The following is a 13698-nucleotide window of genomic DNA, read 5'->3' on the forward strand; positions in this document are numbered from 1 at the left end:
AAGTAATGAGAGGCAGAGATAGGCACCAGGGAATCATTAGTGATGGATAGTGTGGCTAATAATGAAACAACAGATTCTAATTAATAGTGACTCCATATTCAATGTTTAAAAATTTGGCATGCAATCAAGTATATCTGTATTGGTCCGAGTCCATCAGGCTAGTTTCAGAAGCCATTCTAGATATTTCAAACAGAGGGAATGTAATAGGAGTCTCTCAACATGATAGGCTTGACTATCTCACTGGAACATCTTGAGGCTGTTTACAAAATCCGATCTTTTCATCCTGCCCCAAGCAAACATCCTGCAGCTGCTAATGACCACCTTTTCACCCTGCCCTAAGCAAACATCCTGCAGCTGCTACGGCCAATGAAAAAGCTTCCTTAACGGCCAATGAAAAAGCTTCCTTATTCCAAGCGTATAAATACCCCTGTGTGAAAAATAAAAACTTGCAGCTTGATCAGAATCCTTGTCTTGCTGTCATTCTTCGTGGTGTTTCTTGTCCCTTCATTCGTTCTCCCTTAGGTTCACTGCCCTCGTAGACGTCCTGCGGGTCGGGACAACTGGTGCCCAACGTGGGGCTCAAGCCTCTGACTAAGGAAGGAACGCCGTCCTCCGGGAAAACTTGGCCAAGTACAGTCCGAGATCGCCTCAACAGACCCCGCCGAGAGACAGATCCAGGAGGAAAGTGAGAACAACTCACGGTGAGTGACCCACCATGGGACAAGCAATATTGTCACATGATCTATTTCTGTCAGACCTCAAGGAGGCCTTCAAGACACGGGGAACGGGGGTTAAGAAAAAGGATTTAGAATTTTTCTCATTCATAGAGGACTCGTGTCCTTGGTTCCCCCTTGAAGGAACCATAGACGCAAAAAGCTGGCAAAGAGTAGGAGATTGTTTAAAAGATTATTATGAAACCTTTGGTCCGGAAAAGGTTCCTGCTACCGCCTTTTCCTATTGGAATTTGATTAATGAAATTTTAAAATGTTCTCTATTTGATAGTGGAATTTTAAAACTTGTAAAAACGGGAGAGGAGGTTCTCCAACATGCCTCTCGGCCCCCTGCCGCTTGCCCATCGGGTGTATTAGATATGCCTGCTGGTCAATTTACTGAAAATCCTGTTCAAGAATCTAAAACCTCCCTAAAATATCTTGAAACTCCCTCTCAAAAGGTAGATGAACATTTTTATCCTATACTCCAGGCTGCCCATTCCCCTCAGGATAATTTAAGTCCCGAGGAGGAGGCCCAATATCGTCAGCCTGATTGGCCCCCCTTACTCAGTCACCCCCTACCTCAGACTAAACCCTCTACCTCAAATATTCCGCATCCCTCCTATGCGCCCCCTTCCTTTTGTGGCCCGGCCCTTCAAGGGCCCACTGCCCCTCCAGATCCAGATGTTTTTTCTCTCCCCCCTTTACCTAACCTGGCCCCTTTACGCGAGGCCCTTCAACATAGGCGAGAACACCTTCAACTTTTAAAAGAACTGCGGTCCCTTGATTATGAACTCCGCACACTGGCCTTGGCCAATACGTCAAAACCACCTAATAAAATTAAGGTTAGATCACGCCATCAATCAGGCCTCGCCTTTCCAGTAACTCGGAGCCAGACAGATAGGACCTCAGAGGGTGAGGAGGATGAATCAGAAGAGGAGGAAAAGGAGGATGAGGAACAGGATACTAGGGATGAAGAGGAACAACCCACCCAGGGAAAAGGCCAACAAGAGTATAAGAGGCTTAGCCTCCGGTTTGTTGAAAAGCTTAAAAATGCATGTGCCCAATATGGCCCGACTGCCCCTTATACATTAGCCTTGTTAGAAAACCAAAGTGCGCGCTGGCTCACCCCCAATGATTGGAAGTTTCTGGCCCACGCCACCCTTAGTGGGGGTGATTTTCTTTTATGGAATGCGGGCTTTAAGGAACAATGTAGAGAGATCACGCAAAAAAATTTGGCTAAAACATCTTCAAAAACCTGGACCTACACTAAACTTTTGGGTATTGCGCCCTTTGATACCAATGCTAAACAGGCACGCTTTCCTACTGGACTTTTGGCACAAATTCAAAATGCTGGCCTTTATGCTTGGAAGCGTCTCCCTCAAAAGGAATCAGCTACTACTTCCCTGGCAAAAGTTAGACAGGGGCCAGATGAACCCTACAGTGACTTTGTCTCGCGGCTTAACTTGGCTGCAGAAAGGCTTCTTGGGCTGAGTGAAAGTGGAAGTGCCTTTGTTAAACATCTTGCCTTTGAAAATGCTAACCCGGCATGTCAAGATGTCCTCCGGCCACATAAAAACAAGGGTGACCTCTCTGAGTTCGTCAGGCTTTGTGCTGGAGTAGGGACTGCTCACACCATGGGGCTCGCCATAGGCGCTGCCTTTACCAAGGCATTTCAAAGTTCAGTCCTGGGCTCAAATACTTGCTTTAATTGTAAACAACCTGGTCACTTTGCACGTGAATGTCCCTTCGGCAAACAAAGCCAAGGGGCAAAGCCCTCCCAAGCTACAGGTAGACCACTCCCTGCCACTCTTTGTCCCAAATGTGGTAAGGGCCGTCATTGGGCCAACGAATGTAGATCCAAAACAAATGCCCTTGGACAGCCCATTCAATCTCGTTTTTCGGGAGACTTCCCTGGGTCCAGGCAATAGGGTTTGTCCCCTCCCAAACTCCCGGTCCAACACAAGCCCCCCACCTCTCCACAATTGCCTCCCCCCAGCGGGCAACCCCAGGCAGTGCAGGACTGGACCTCTGTGCTGCCACCGACACAGTACTAGACTCTATACAGGGACCTCAAATAATAGCCACTGGGACCCTGGGACCCCCTCTGTCTCATGTGTGCCCTTATTCTTGGAAGAGCCTCTGCTACCTTACAAGGTGTCCAAGTCTTTCCTGGTATTATTGATAATGATTATACAGGAGAAATAAAAATTGTGGCCACGGCCATTAATGGGATTGCAGTTATTCCAGCTGGAACTAGCTTGCACAATTGGTACTGCTCCCATTAAATTCAGGGGGTTCTTCCACTGCTCAGACCACACCGCGAGGAACTGCTTCTTTGGGGTCTTCTGATGCGTATTGGGTTCAGCCTATCACTCAAAAAAGACCCACCCTCACCCTGCGAATTGAAGGAAAGGAGTTTCAGGGAATATTGGCCACCAAGTTGGCCCCTTACCTCATCCCTGACTTTAAAGGCATAGGGCAGTCAAACCCTTTGGTCAGCTCCAGGGTTCTTAATTGGACTGACAAAGAGGGCAATAGGGGAACTGTTACTCCTTTTGTTGTTCCTGACCTCCCTGTTAACAAGCAGCCCCAAGGTGGCTGCCAGAACGCTTGATAAAACAGATGAATGGCTTACCACAACCCAGGGGAAACCTTCCCCCCCAACCCCCCAGGATGATGCCTTTTCTCTTACAGATGCAGCTACAACTCCAGACGCGGACCCTCCTGTTTGAATTTATTAAGTAACAGATTAATCTCTTGGCTTCTAAGCCCATACAGGTTCATCACCATCACCTTGATATGGCAGACTGCAGCATTGAGATCTAGGATTTACCCCAGGCTTTTAATTAGTGTTTTGCCATGAGCTTGTTCCAGTGGGATTCCCCCCCCCCTTCCTTTTTCTTATTTAGAAAACCCTTCTCCTTATTCATAACTCCTGACCATTCAACGGGCAAGACCTATTGCGCCCTTGCCATAAGGGATAGGTTCGCCCCTCCTCCTATAGGCCCCTCCGCTTGGGGGAGGATGCACCTATGGGAGAATGAAAAAATGCTCAAATCAAGGGTGCAGGTAAGACTGCAGGGGGATGGATCCACGAGATCCCAAAACCCAAGACCCCTGAGTGGCAAGCTCTGGTGCATGACGGTTGGCATGCATACCCACAAGCCGTCTCCTCAAAAAACATGCCAAGGCCTGTAAAATTCTCCTCCCTGAGTGAGCTGGGGTGTGGAGAAAAACCCTGGGCCCTTCGAGGAACAGAGCCTCTGTCACCCCCTTAAAAAGAGCAGCCAACAATTGATGGTCAATTTTCTAAATAAGAAAGGGGGAGATGTCGGAGCCAAAAGGGAGTCTATCTGAATGATAGGCTTGACTATCTCACTGGAACATCTTGAGGCTGTTTCCAGAATCCGGTCTTTTCACCTTGCCCTAAGGAAGCATCCTGCAGCTGCTTCGGCCAATGAAAAAGCTTCCTTATTCCAAGCATATAAATACCCCTGTGTGAAAAATAAAAATTTGCAGCTTGATCAGAATCCTTGTCTTGCTGTCATTCTTCGTGTCTCTTGTCCCTTCATTCCTTCTGGCTTTAGGTTCATTGCCCTCATTGAAGTCCTGCGGGTCGGGACAGTAATGGTTGCTGTGATAGAATATTTTACAAATATCATTTTGTCTCAGTTTGAAGGGATGAATGAAAACTCAATTGCACTAACTCTGACTGCTGTCCTGATCAGGCTCCTACACACACTTTACAATAGAAGCACACTCAAAGACACGGCCCACAAGACCAAAAGTCTGGAAAGTATTCTGTCTTTTGAGGACCAGGGAATGATTCAAAATAACCCAGTCTCTAGGAAGCCCATGGAACCTATCTACCTTGGCTTCCAGAAGCCACCCTCACAGCGCTGTTTCAGGTCCCTCTAGTGGTCCTGTGTGGTGGCATTCTCAGGTGCTTCTGTGCCTAAATTCTGAGATTTAACAAGTTGAATGTGGTGTCTCATTACCAAAGTAATCTTGTGTGTCTGTGCCAGTAATGGTGGTCGAACTCAAGGCCTGGGTGTGTTGTCTGAGAGCTGTTTTTGCTCAAGGCTAGCACTCTACTTGAGCCACAGCACCACTGCTGGCTTCTTGGTGGCTTAGAGTCTTCATAGACTTTCCTGCCCAGGCTGGCTTTGAAACACTATCCTCAGATCTGTTTCCTGAATAGCTTAGATTGCAGGCAGGAGCTACCAGCACTTTTTATTTTTGTGGTCTAAGGTAGGTTCTGAGGTAATTGTTTTTGTTTTTCCCTAGGCTTGTTTCTATTCTGCTATGATATTAAAAGCAACTGGAAACAAAGATTGCATTTCAGTTTCTTTTTCTTCTTGAAATATAGGATTGATCAGATTAGATTAAGCAAATGTTGGGGAAATTTTTTTTTTGTTTTGTTTTTTTGGGTCCAGTCATGGGGTTGAACTCTGGGCCTGGGCGCTGTCCCTCAGCTCAAGGCTAGCACTCTACCACTTGAGCTACAGCGCCACTTCAGCTTTTTTTTTTTTTTTTTTTGCTTATGTGGTGCTGAGGCATCGAACCCAGGGCCTCATGCATGCAAGGCAAGCCCTCTACCACTGAGCCACCTTCCCAGCCCCTGCGGAAGTTTTTTTAATCTATTGAGTCAACCATTTTAGATTGCATCAATCCTTCTTATGAAGTGCCTGGCTACACAGATTTATCACATTCCCAAGATGAATTTTTAACTGGGTAGAGGGCCTGGGCACTGTCTCTCAGCTCTTCACTCTACCACTTGAACCATAGCACCACTTACAGTTTTTTCTGCTTATGTGGTAGCTGAGGAATTGAACCCAGAACCTTATGCATGCAAAGCAAGCTCACCATTGAGCCACCCTCCCAGCTCCAGAGTGGAGGATTTTTGTTCCTGAAAATGTTTGGCAGTCTTTATTGTTTTTCCGGAGGGGTGGGATGCGGGGATTGGAGAGTTGAGGGATGAATTGTTAGGCACTGGTGGCTCACACCTGTAATCCTATCTACTCAGAAGGCTGAGATCTGAGGATCACAGTTCAATGCCAGCTTGGGCAGTAAAGTCCATGAGACTCTTATTTCCAATTAACCACCAGAAAAACAGAAGTGGTGCTGTGGCTCAACGTGGTAGAGCTCTAGCTTTGAGCACAAAAGCTCAGGGATAGTACCCAGGCCCTGAGTTTAAGCCTCAGGACTGACAAAGAAAAAGAAAAGAAAAAACCAAAAAAAACAAAAACTGTGCTAACAATACCCAGGAGTCCATACTGATACAAATCAACAATTGAATAAATGAATGAATGAATGAATAAATAAATAAATGGGAAAAGAGACAAATCCCCCATTCTGGGCAACTCCAAATAACAGATGTAGTTTCTCCCATTCCTTGAGTGTGGACTGGGCACAGTGGCAATCTTCCAGAAAGCACAGAGTGGGAAAGGAGGCCAGAAAGTCACTTTATAGTGGAAAAACCTGAGATATCACTATAATGAAATCCCCAAGGCCGGGTGCTGGTGGCTCACGCCTGTAATCCTAGCTACTCAGGAGGCTGAGATCTGAGGATCTCAGTTCAAAGCCAGCTCGGGCAGGAAAGTCTGTGAGACTCTTATCTCCAATAAACTACTCAAAAACTGGAAGTGGCGATATGGCTCAACAGGGACAGCGCCCAGGCCCAGAGTTCAAGCCCCACGACCGACAAAAAGAAAAGAAAAGAAATCCCCAAGATCAGCAACTTATAAAACAGAAAAGTTTACCCAGGCACATGTCTTTCCAGATTTTAGTCCATATTCTTTGGGACCTGTTGCTTCAGACCTATGGCAGAGCAGTAAATCTGGTGAAGCACATGATGGAGAGGAAGCATTCTGCACATTTCCTGGTTCCTGTCACACCTCCCTCCACCAGAACATTCTTTTTGTTAGCTTTTAATCAATGTGTACTAATTGTACATACTTATGGAGCACGGGGTTATCTTTTGATGCCTGTATGCATTGTGAAATAACCAATTTAGGGTTATTAAGCATATCAGTCACTTCATCTATCAACCATTTTTTGGGGGGGGGGGGTGTGGTTGTGGGGCCTGAACTCTGGGCCTGGGCGCTGTCCCTCAGCTCTTCAGCTCAAGGCTAGCACTCTACCACTTGAGCCACAGCGTCACTTCTGGCTTTTTTCTTATGTGGTGCTGAGGAATCGAACCCAGGGCCTCAGGCATGTAAGGCAAGTGCTCTACCACTGAGCCAACTTCCCAGCCTCTCTATCAACCATTTTGTTGTGTCAAGAACATTAGAAATTTACCTATTTTGTATTTAATGCCCTATGAGCAAACTACTGTGTAATCAAGACTATTCCCAACTCCTGTTGCCAATTTTTTTTATGTCTGTCATAGGACTTGAACTCAGGGCTGAATGCTGTCCCTTTTGTCTTTTCTTTTCTTTTTTTTTTTTTGTGCCGATCCTGGGGCTTGAACTCAGGGCCCGGGCACTCTCCCTGAGCTTCTTTTGCTCAAGGCTAGCACTCTACCACTTGAACCACAGCACCACTTCTGGCTTTTTCTGTTTATGTAGTACTAAGGAATCAAACCTAGGGCTTCATGAATGCTAGGCAAGCACTCTACAACTAAGCCACATTCCCAGCTCCCTGAGCTCTTTTTGCTCAGGGCTAGCACTCTACCTCTTGAGCCACAGTGCCACTTCCAGTTTTTTCTGGTATTTAATTGGAGATAAGAGTTTCATGGACTTTCTTACCTGGGCTAGCTTTGAACCACGATCTTCAGATCTTACCCTCCTGAGTAGCTAGGATTAAAGGTGAGCTACCAGCTCCCCACTCTGTTGCCAGCTTTTGGCAAATAGTATTGTGCCAATTTTTTTTTTCGAGGCCAAACTGTATCCAGCTTTATTAAAGATACTTTTCATAAACAGTCATGGTATTGGGGCTGGAATGTGGCCTAGTGGTAGAGTGCTTGCCTAGCATGCATGTGAACCCTGGGTTCAATTCCTTAGTGGCAAAGTGGCTCAAGTGGTAGAGCACTAGCCTTGAGCTGAAGAGCTGAGGGACAGAGTTCAGACCCAGAGTTCAAGCCCCATGACCAAAAACAAAACAAAACAAAACAAAAAGCAAACCACCGAGGCCCCACAGGTCACATGCACGTTCTTATAAAATAGAATAACCTGGCTTTGTATGTCCCTCCCCCATGGTATAACCCCTGCTTTCACTGTATTTGATGTTGGTATAGTTTGTGGAGGGGAAGGGAAAAAACAAATCGTTAAAACAGGGATACAGGAGGACCCATTGCAACAATGAGATGTACAAGTCGTTATGTTGAAAAACGATTTACAACTTTGGTGGGGGGGGGGGGGATTAGGCGAGGGGGGGGCAGGGGGAGAATGGGAAGGGATGGGAAGGGTAAACAAAGGAGGAGGCTACAATGCTTGATAAGAAATATACTCATTATCTTGCCCATGTAATTGTAACCCCTCTGTACAGTATTTTCACAATAAAAAATATGTTTATATAAAAATAGAATAACCTCTAGCATCTATGTACCTGGTTACTGAGTAAACAATTTGTGAGTACCTTACCTACATCATACTGTTGCGCAAGAGATGCGGTGGCAAGCTCAATAGTTTCTCTTTCAGTTGTGGGTCAAACCTAGGGCCTTGCATGTTCTAGGCAAGCACTCTATCACATTGTCATGCATTTGTTGTTGTCATTGTCATTTTTTGTGTGTCTAATAAGATCTTGCTGTGTAGCCAGGCCAACCTCAAACTCATGGTCCTTCTTGCCTCAGTCTCCCAAATGCTAGAATGCCACACACGTACCATCATGCCTAGCCAGACACAGTCATTTATACAGAGCTATTTAGAATACATTTCTGGCAGCAGATCTGAACCTGGCTGGGTTCACCTTCTTTTTTCCTTCAAAGGAGTTTTAACTTTGCATCTTACAGAAGCATTCAATAAATCTCAATTGAATCGCAGGTTGGAAGGAAGAAAGAGTGGAAGACTTTAAATGGCCTCATTATCTTTAAAAAATGCCACTTGGTCATTCTTCCCTTTTAAGTTTTATAGCCCCAAAGAAGTGAAGATAATAAATGTTGGGCATAAATTCCAATTCCCTTTCCAGTAACTTATCTTGGCAGCACTCTATTCTGTTCCTTTGAATGTGGTATAGTGTAGGGATTTATGTAGAAGAGGTTTTCAAAGGCAGCTGAGTCACATAATAGCACATAATGTCAGCTCCCTGGTCCTAGATTCTTAGCATTCAAGGTCTGGTGTGGTCTGAAGGACTCTAGCTACCTGCAGAATTTCCAGACTCTTCTAAGACTTGGTTCCCTGAGCCTAGCTCCTGAAAATATAAATTCACATCTAGTCAGTTATTGGGAAAAAAATACATTTTTCCTTTTTTTTTTTGGTTGTTGTTGGTTGTGGGACTTGAACTCTGGGCCTGGGTGCTGTCTCTGAGCTCTTCAGCTCAAGGCTAGCACTCTACCACTCAGGTATAGTGCCCAGGTCCAGAGTTCAAGCCCCAGGACCACCACCACCACCAAAAATCTAGATTATGAGTAGCTATTACTTTTTGTTAAGGTAACATCACAAACATATATTTTTGCCTTAATTTTTTGACGTTAGAATTCCTGTTGTCAGCCTACACTTGAACCTTTATTCTGCTAGTAATAAATTGCCCACATTTCTGGCATTGGGACGCCTTATTTCCTAATTCCAGTGCTTAGAAAGTTTTTCCCTCATTTCCCATTATTTTGGCCATTTCAGTTTTTTAAAAAGTTTTTTATTGTGAAAATACCTTACAGAGGGGTTACAGTTACATGAGCAAGGTAAGCATTGTTGCCTCTTCCTTTGTTTTTCCCCTACCATCCCTTTCCTCCCACCTTCACAACTACTCTCCTCCCCGCCCCCCCCATTGCAAGGTTCGTTTTTCAGCACAGTGTCTTGTACATCTCATTGTTGCAATGGGTCCACTTGTATCCCTATTTAAACAATTTGATTTTTCCCTTCCCCTCCCCAAATTATACCAACCTCAAATACAGCGAAAACAGGGGTTGGCCATTTCAATTTTGACTAGACATGGGAGCAGCTGCAACTTTTCCAGTAATCTAATATTTTTAGTTAGTAAAGGCAGCTTAGAAGGGAAAGAAATTATTTCAAATGCCATTATGTGAAGATGTAACGTCTCAAACAGGACCTGTTAGGACACAAACTTCCTTTAGCATTTGTCAGAATGTCTCCAGGCTCCCTACCTCAAAGGAACCCTCACTCTGTGGTACTTGCTACTACTATTTTGGATCCTGGGAACAGCATCTAACTAAAGGAGAACCTTGCTGTCTACTCTCCTTTATGGAAAGGCTGCCCATGTGCTCATATGCTAATGTTCTGCTATTGTACTTAATATTGAGTTATTATAACCTGTAATAGATTTATTATAACCAGCTTGTACCGGTGGAAAGTCTTGAAAGGTTGGTAATGAGGCTACTGTGACAATCTCTTGAGACCAGGCTAGATGTTCCCTGGTCACTTTTAGTACCCTAAGAGACCTTTGTCAAGTTAAGCATTCCAGAGTAGCCTTCAAACCAACCTCCTCCTCCAATATTGGGTTGAACTTGGAGCCTTGCACTTGCTAAGCAAGCACTTCAAAACTTAAGCCACAATCCCAGCCATTTCCTGTATTTGTTGAAAAGGGTCTTACTTCCTGTTCTGATATAGGCCTGGGATGTGATCTGCCTATTTTAGGGTCTCTGTCAAAATCATTTAGGAGCTGGGCACCTGTGGCTCATGCCTGTAATCCTACCTACTCAGGAAGCTGAGATCTGAGGATTGAGGTTCAAAGCCAGTCCTGGCAGGAAAGTCCATGAGACTTTTATCTCCAATTAACCAACAGAAAACTGGAAGTGGCGCTGTGACTCAAGTGGTAGAGTGCTTGCCTTGAGCTGAAAAGCACAGGGACAGCATCCAAGCTGAGTTCAAGACCCACAACCGGCCACCCCCTCCCCCGCAAAAAAAAAAATCATTTAGGAATAAAAGAGTGAAAATGTAATGTCACTTTGTTTTTTGTCAGTTGGTGGTTAACTGGAGTTGAGTTTCACAGAATTTCCTGCCTGGGCTAGGTGTGTGTGTGTGTGTCTGTTGTGGGGCTTGAACTCTGGGCTTGGGCACTGTCCCTGAGCTCTTCAGCTCAAGGCGAGGGCTCTATTACAACCTGTTGTAAGCTACACTTGCAGTGTAGGATAGTAAGGTACTGTTCCTCTCAGCCTGTCTAGAATTTAGGGCAGTTAATGAGTAGCAGAAAAGTCTCTCAGAATCCATCATATATAGGAATATGATTATCTGAATAGCATCCAAAAGCCTTCACAATTTCTGCTTAGCTAGACTTCAAAAATACATGGGTATAGCAGATAAGACTGTGGAAGTGTGACAGACTGCCAGCAGTGTCAGTATGATTGTTTTTCCCTCAGTAATAGAATCTTTTTTGTTTTGGCCATGGGGCTTGACCTCTAGGCCTGGTGCTGTCCCTGAGCTGAATCTTCAGCTCAAGGTGAGCACTCTACCACTTGAGCCACAGCACCACTTCCTGTTTTCTGGTTACTTGGAGATAAGCATCTCAGACTTTCTTGCCTGGGATGGCTTTGAACCATGATCCTCAGATCTCAGCCTCCTAAGTAGCTAGAATTATAGGTGTGTGCCACCGGTGCTTGACAGTAATAGAATCTCGAAATCTTAACCAGGCCCATGAAAACCCAGAATCAGGACTATTATTTCTCCTTGTCCTTCACAGCTAATGGGACAAGAAAAGTACATTAAGTCTCCAGTGTGAGTGACTTAATGAAGCATTTTTGTTGTTGGTCATGGGGCCTGAACTCTGGGCCTGGGCACTGTTCCTCAGCTCTTCAGCTCAAAGCTAGCACCCTACCACTTGAGCCACAATGCCACTTCTGGCTTTTTTCTGCTTATGTGGTGCTGAGGAATCTAACCCAGGGCCTCATGCATGTGAAGCAAGCACTCTACCACTGAGCCACTTCCCAGCCCATGAAGCATTTTTTTTTTTTTTTAAAACATGAACACAGGGTGTTTCTATTTATTTGCATCCTCTTGTCATTTCTTTTTTTATTTTGGTCCGGTCCTGGGGCCTGAACTCTGGGCCTGGGCGCTGTCCCTCAGCTCTTCAGCTCAAGGCTAGCGCTCTACCACTTGAGCCACAGCACACTTCTGGCTTTTTTCTTTTTGCTTATGTGGTGCTGAGGACTCGAACCCAGGGCCTCAAGCATGCAAGTGCTCTACCACTGAGCCACCTTCCCAGCCCCCTTCTTTTTTCTTATGTGGTGCTGAGGAATCGAACCCAGGGCCTCATGCATGCAAGGCAAGCGCTCTACCACTGAGCCACCTTCCCAGCCCCCTCTTGTCATTTCTTGCATCAATGGTTCAGTCTCTAATGTATAGTTCTTTCGTGTCTAGAAAAGAGGGCTGCTTTTCCTATTGGACTTAGGCTGGTAAAATGTTTCTAGAGGTAGCAGTTATCCTCCACCACAATCATGCTGACAAAGATGTGGTGCCATATGGAGGGATCTGACCCTATCTATCCCTGGCAAAGTGTTATATTAGTCCTGGATTGTTTGTTTGAATGAATTTTTTGTCAGTCGTGGAGCTTGAACTCTGGGCTTGGGTGCTGCCCCTCAGCTCTTCAGCTCAAAGCCAGCAGTCTACCACTTGAGCCACAGCGCCACTTCTGGTTTTCTAGTGGTTTATTGGAGATGAAGAGTTTCACGGCCTTTCCTGCCCGGGCTGGCTTTGAACCGAGATCCTCAGCTCTCAACCTCCTGAGTATGCTTGAATGAATTTTATACATGCAAGAGTAAATCTTCTATGCTACACAAATAATTGTTTGGGAATACAACTTACTATGTACAAACTAATTCTTGTCAAGTTTTAGTCTTTTTGCTTGGTCCAGGCCTGTGTGCCATCCCTGAGCTTTTTAGCTAAAGACTAGTGCTCCACCAATTTGAGCCACAGCTCCACTTCGTTTTTGAGTGGCTAATTGGAGATAAAAAGGTCTCATGGGGCTGGGCGCTGGTGGCTCATGCCTATAATCCTAACTACTCAGGAGGCTGAGATCTGAGGATCTCGGTTCAAAGCCAGCCCAGGCAGGAGAGACCGTGAGACTCCTATCTCCAATGAGCCATCAGAAAACGGGAAGTGGCGCTGTAGCTCAAGTGGTAGAGCGCTCGCCTTGAGCTGAAGAGCTGAGGGACAGCGCCCAAGCCCAGAGTTCAAGCCTCAGGACCAACCAAAAAATAAATAAATAAATAAAACATAAAAAAAATAAAAGGGTCTCATGGGGACTTTTCTGTCCAGGCTGGTGTTGAGCTGTGATCTTTAGATCTTAGCCTCTTGAGTACCTAGGATTATAGGTGGGAGCCATCTGCATCCAGCCTAGTCTCATTTTTTCACCTAAAAGTAATCTCTAAGTGATATATTGTACCTGGCAGCAGTTACACCTGCTGCTGACTTAAAAGATGTGTTTCTGGTTAAGAACACTATGTAGCTTACCTTCAGATATTTGACTCCTCAGTGGCAAAGTCTGCATATTAGTAGGAGGAAGAAGCTGGGAATAGGGCAAAGTAGCTGCCTGTTGACTAGCTTAGGATATAAGATAAAGTCCCTTTCCCCAAGAGAACTGGAACGAGCAATTAAAACAAAACAAAAATGGTTTGTTTTATTTACAATACTCAATGAATCTTACAAATTACATTTTCATTTCCTAAGCCTTTTGGAAAGTAATTCCAGTTTGTGCAATGAGTTTACAGGAAAATCTTGAGATATCTATTAGACATCTTAAACCTAAATCCTAAAATTTGAAAGATATGTAACACTACATTAATAGAAGACTTTTTAATTAAGAAAAACTAAACTCTGTAGTTAAATATTTCCCTCTGGTATCTTAACCCAAATACAAACTGGATTAGCCTGTGAAA

This window comes from Dipodomys spectabilis, unplaced genomic scaffold (genome assembly GCF_019054845.1).
Source record: "Dipodomys spectabilis isolate Male_0828 unplaced genomic scaffold, ASM1905484v1 ptg000783l, whole genome shotgun sequence".
Taxonomy (NCBI): Eukaryota; Metazoa; Chordata; class Mammalia; order Rodentia; family Heteromyidae; genus Dipodomys; species Dipodomys spectabilis.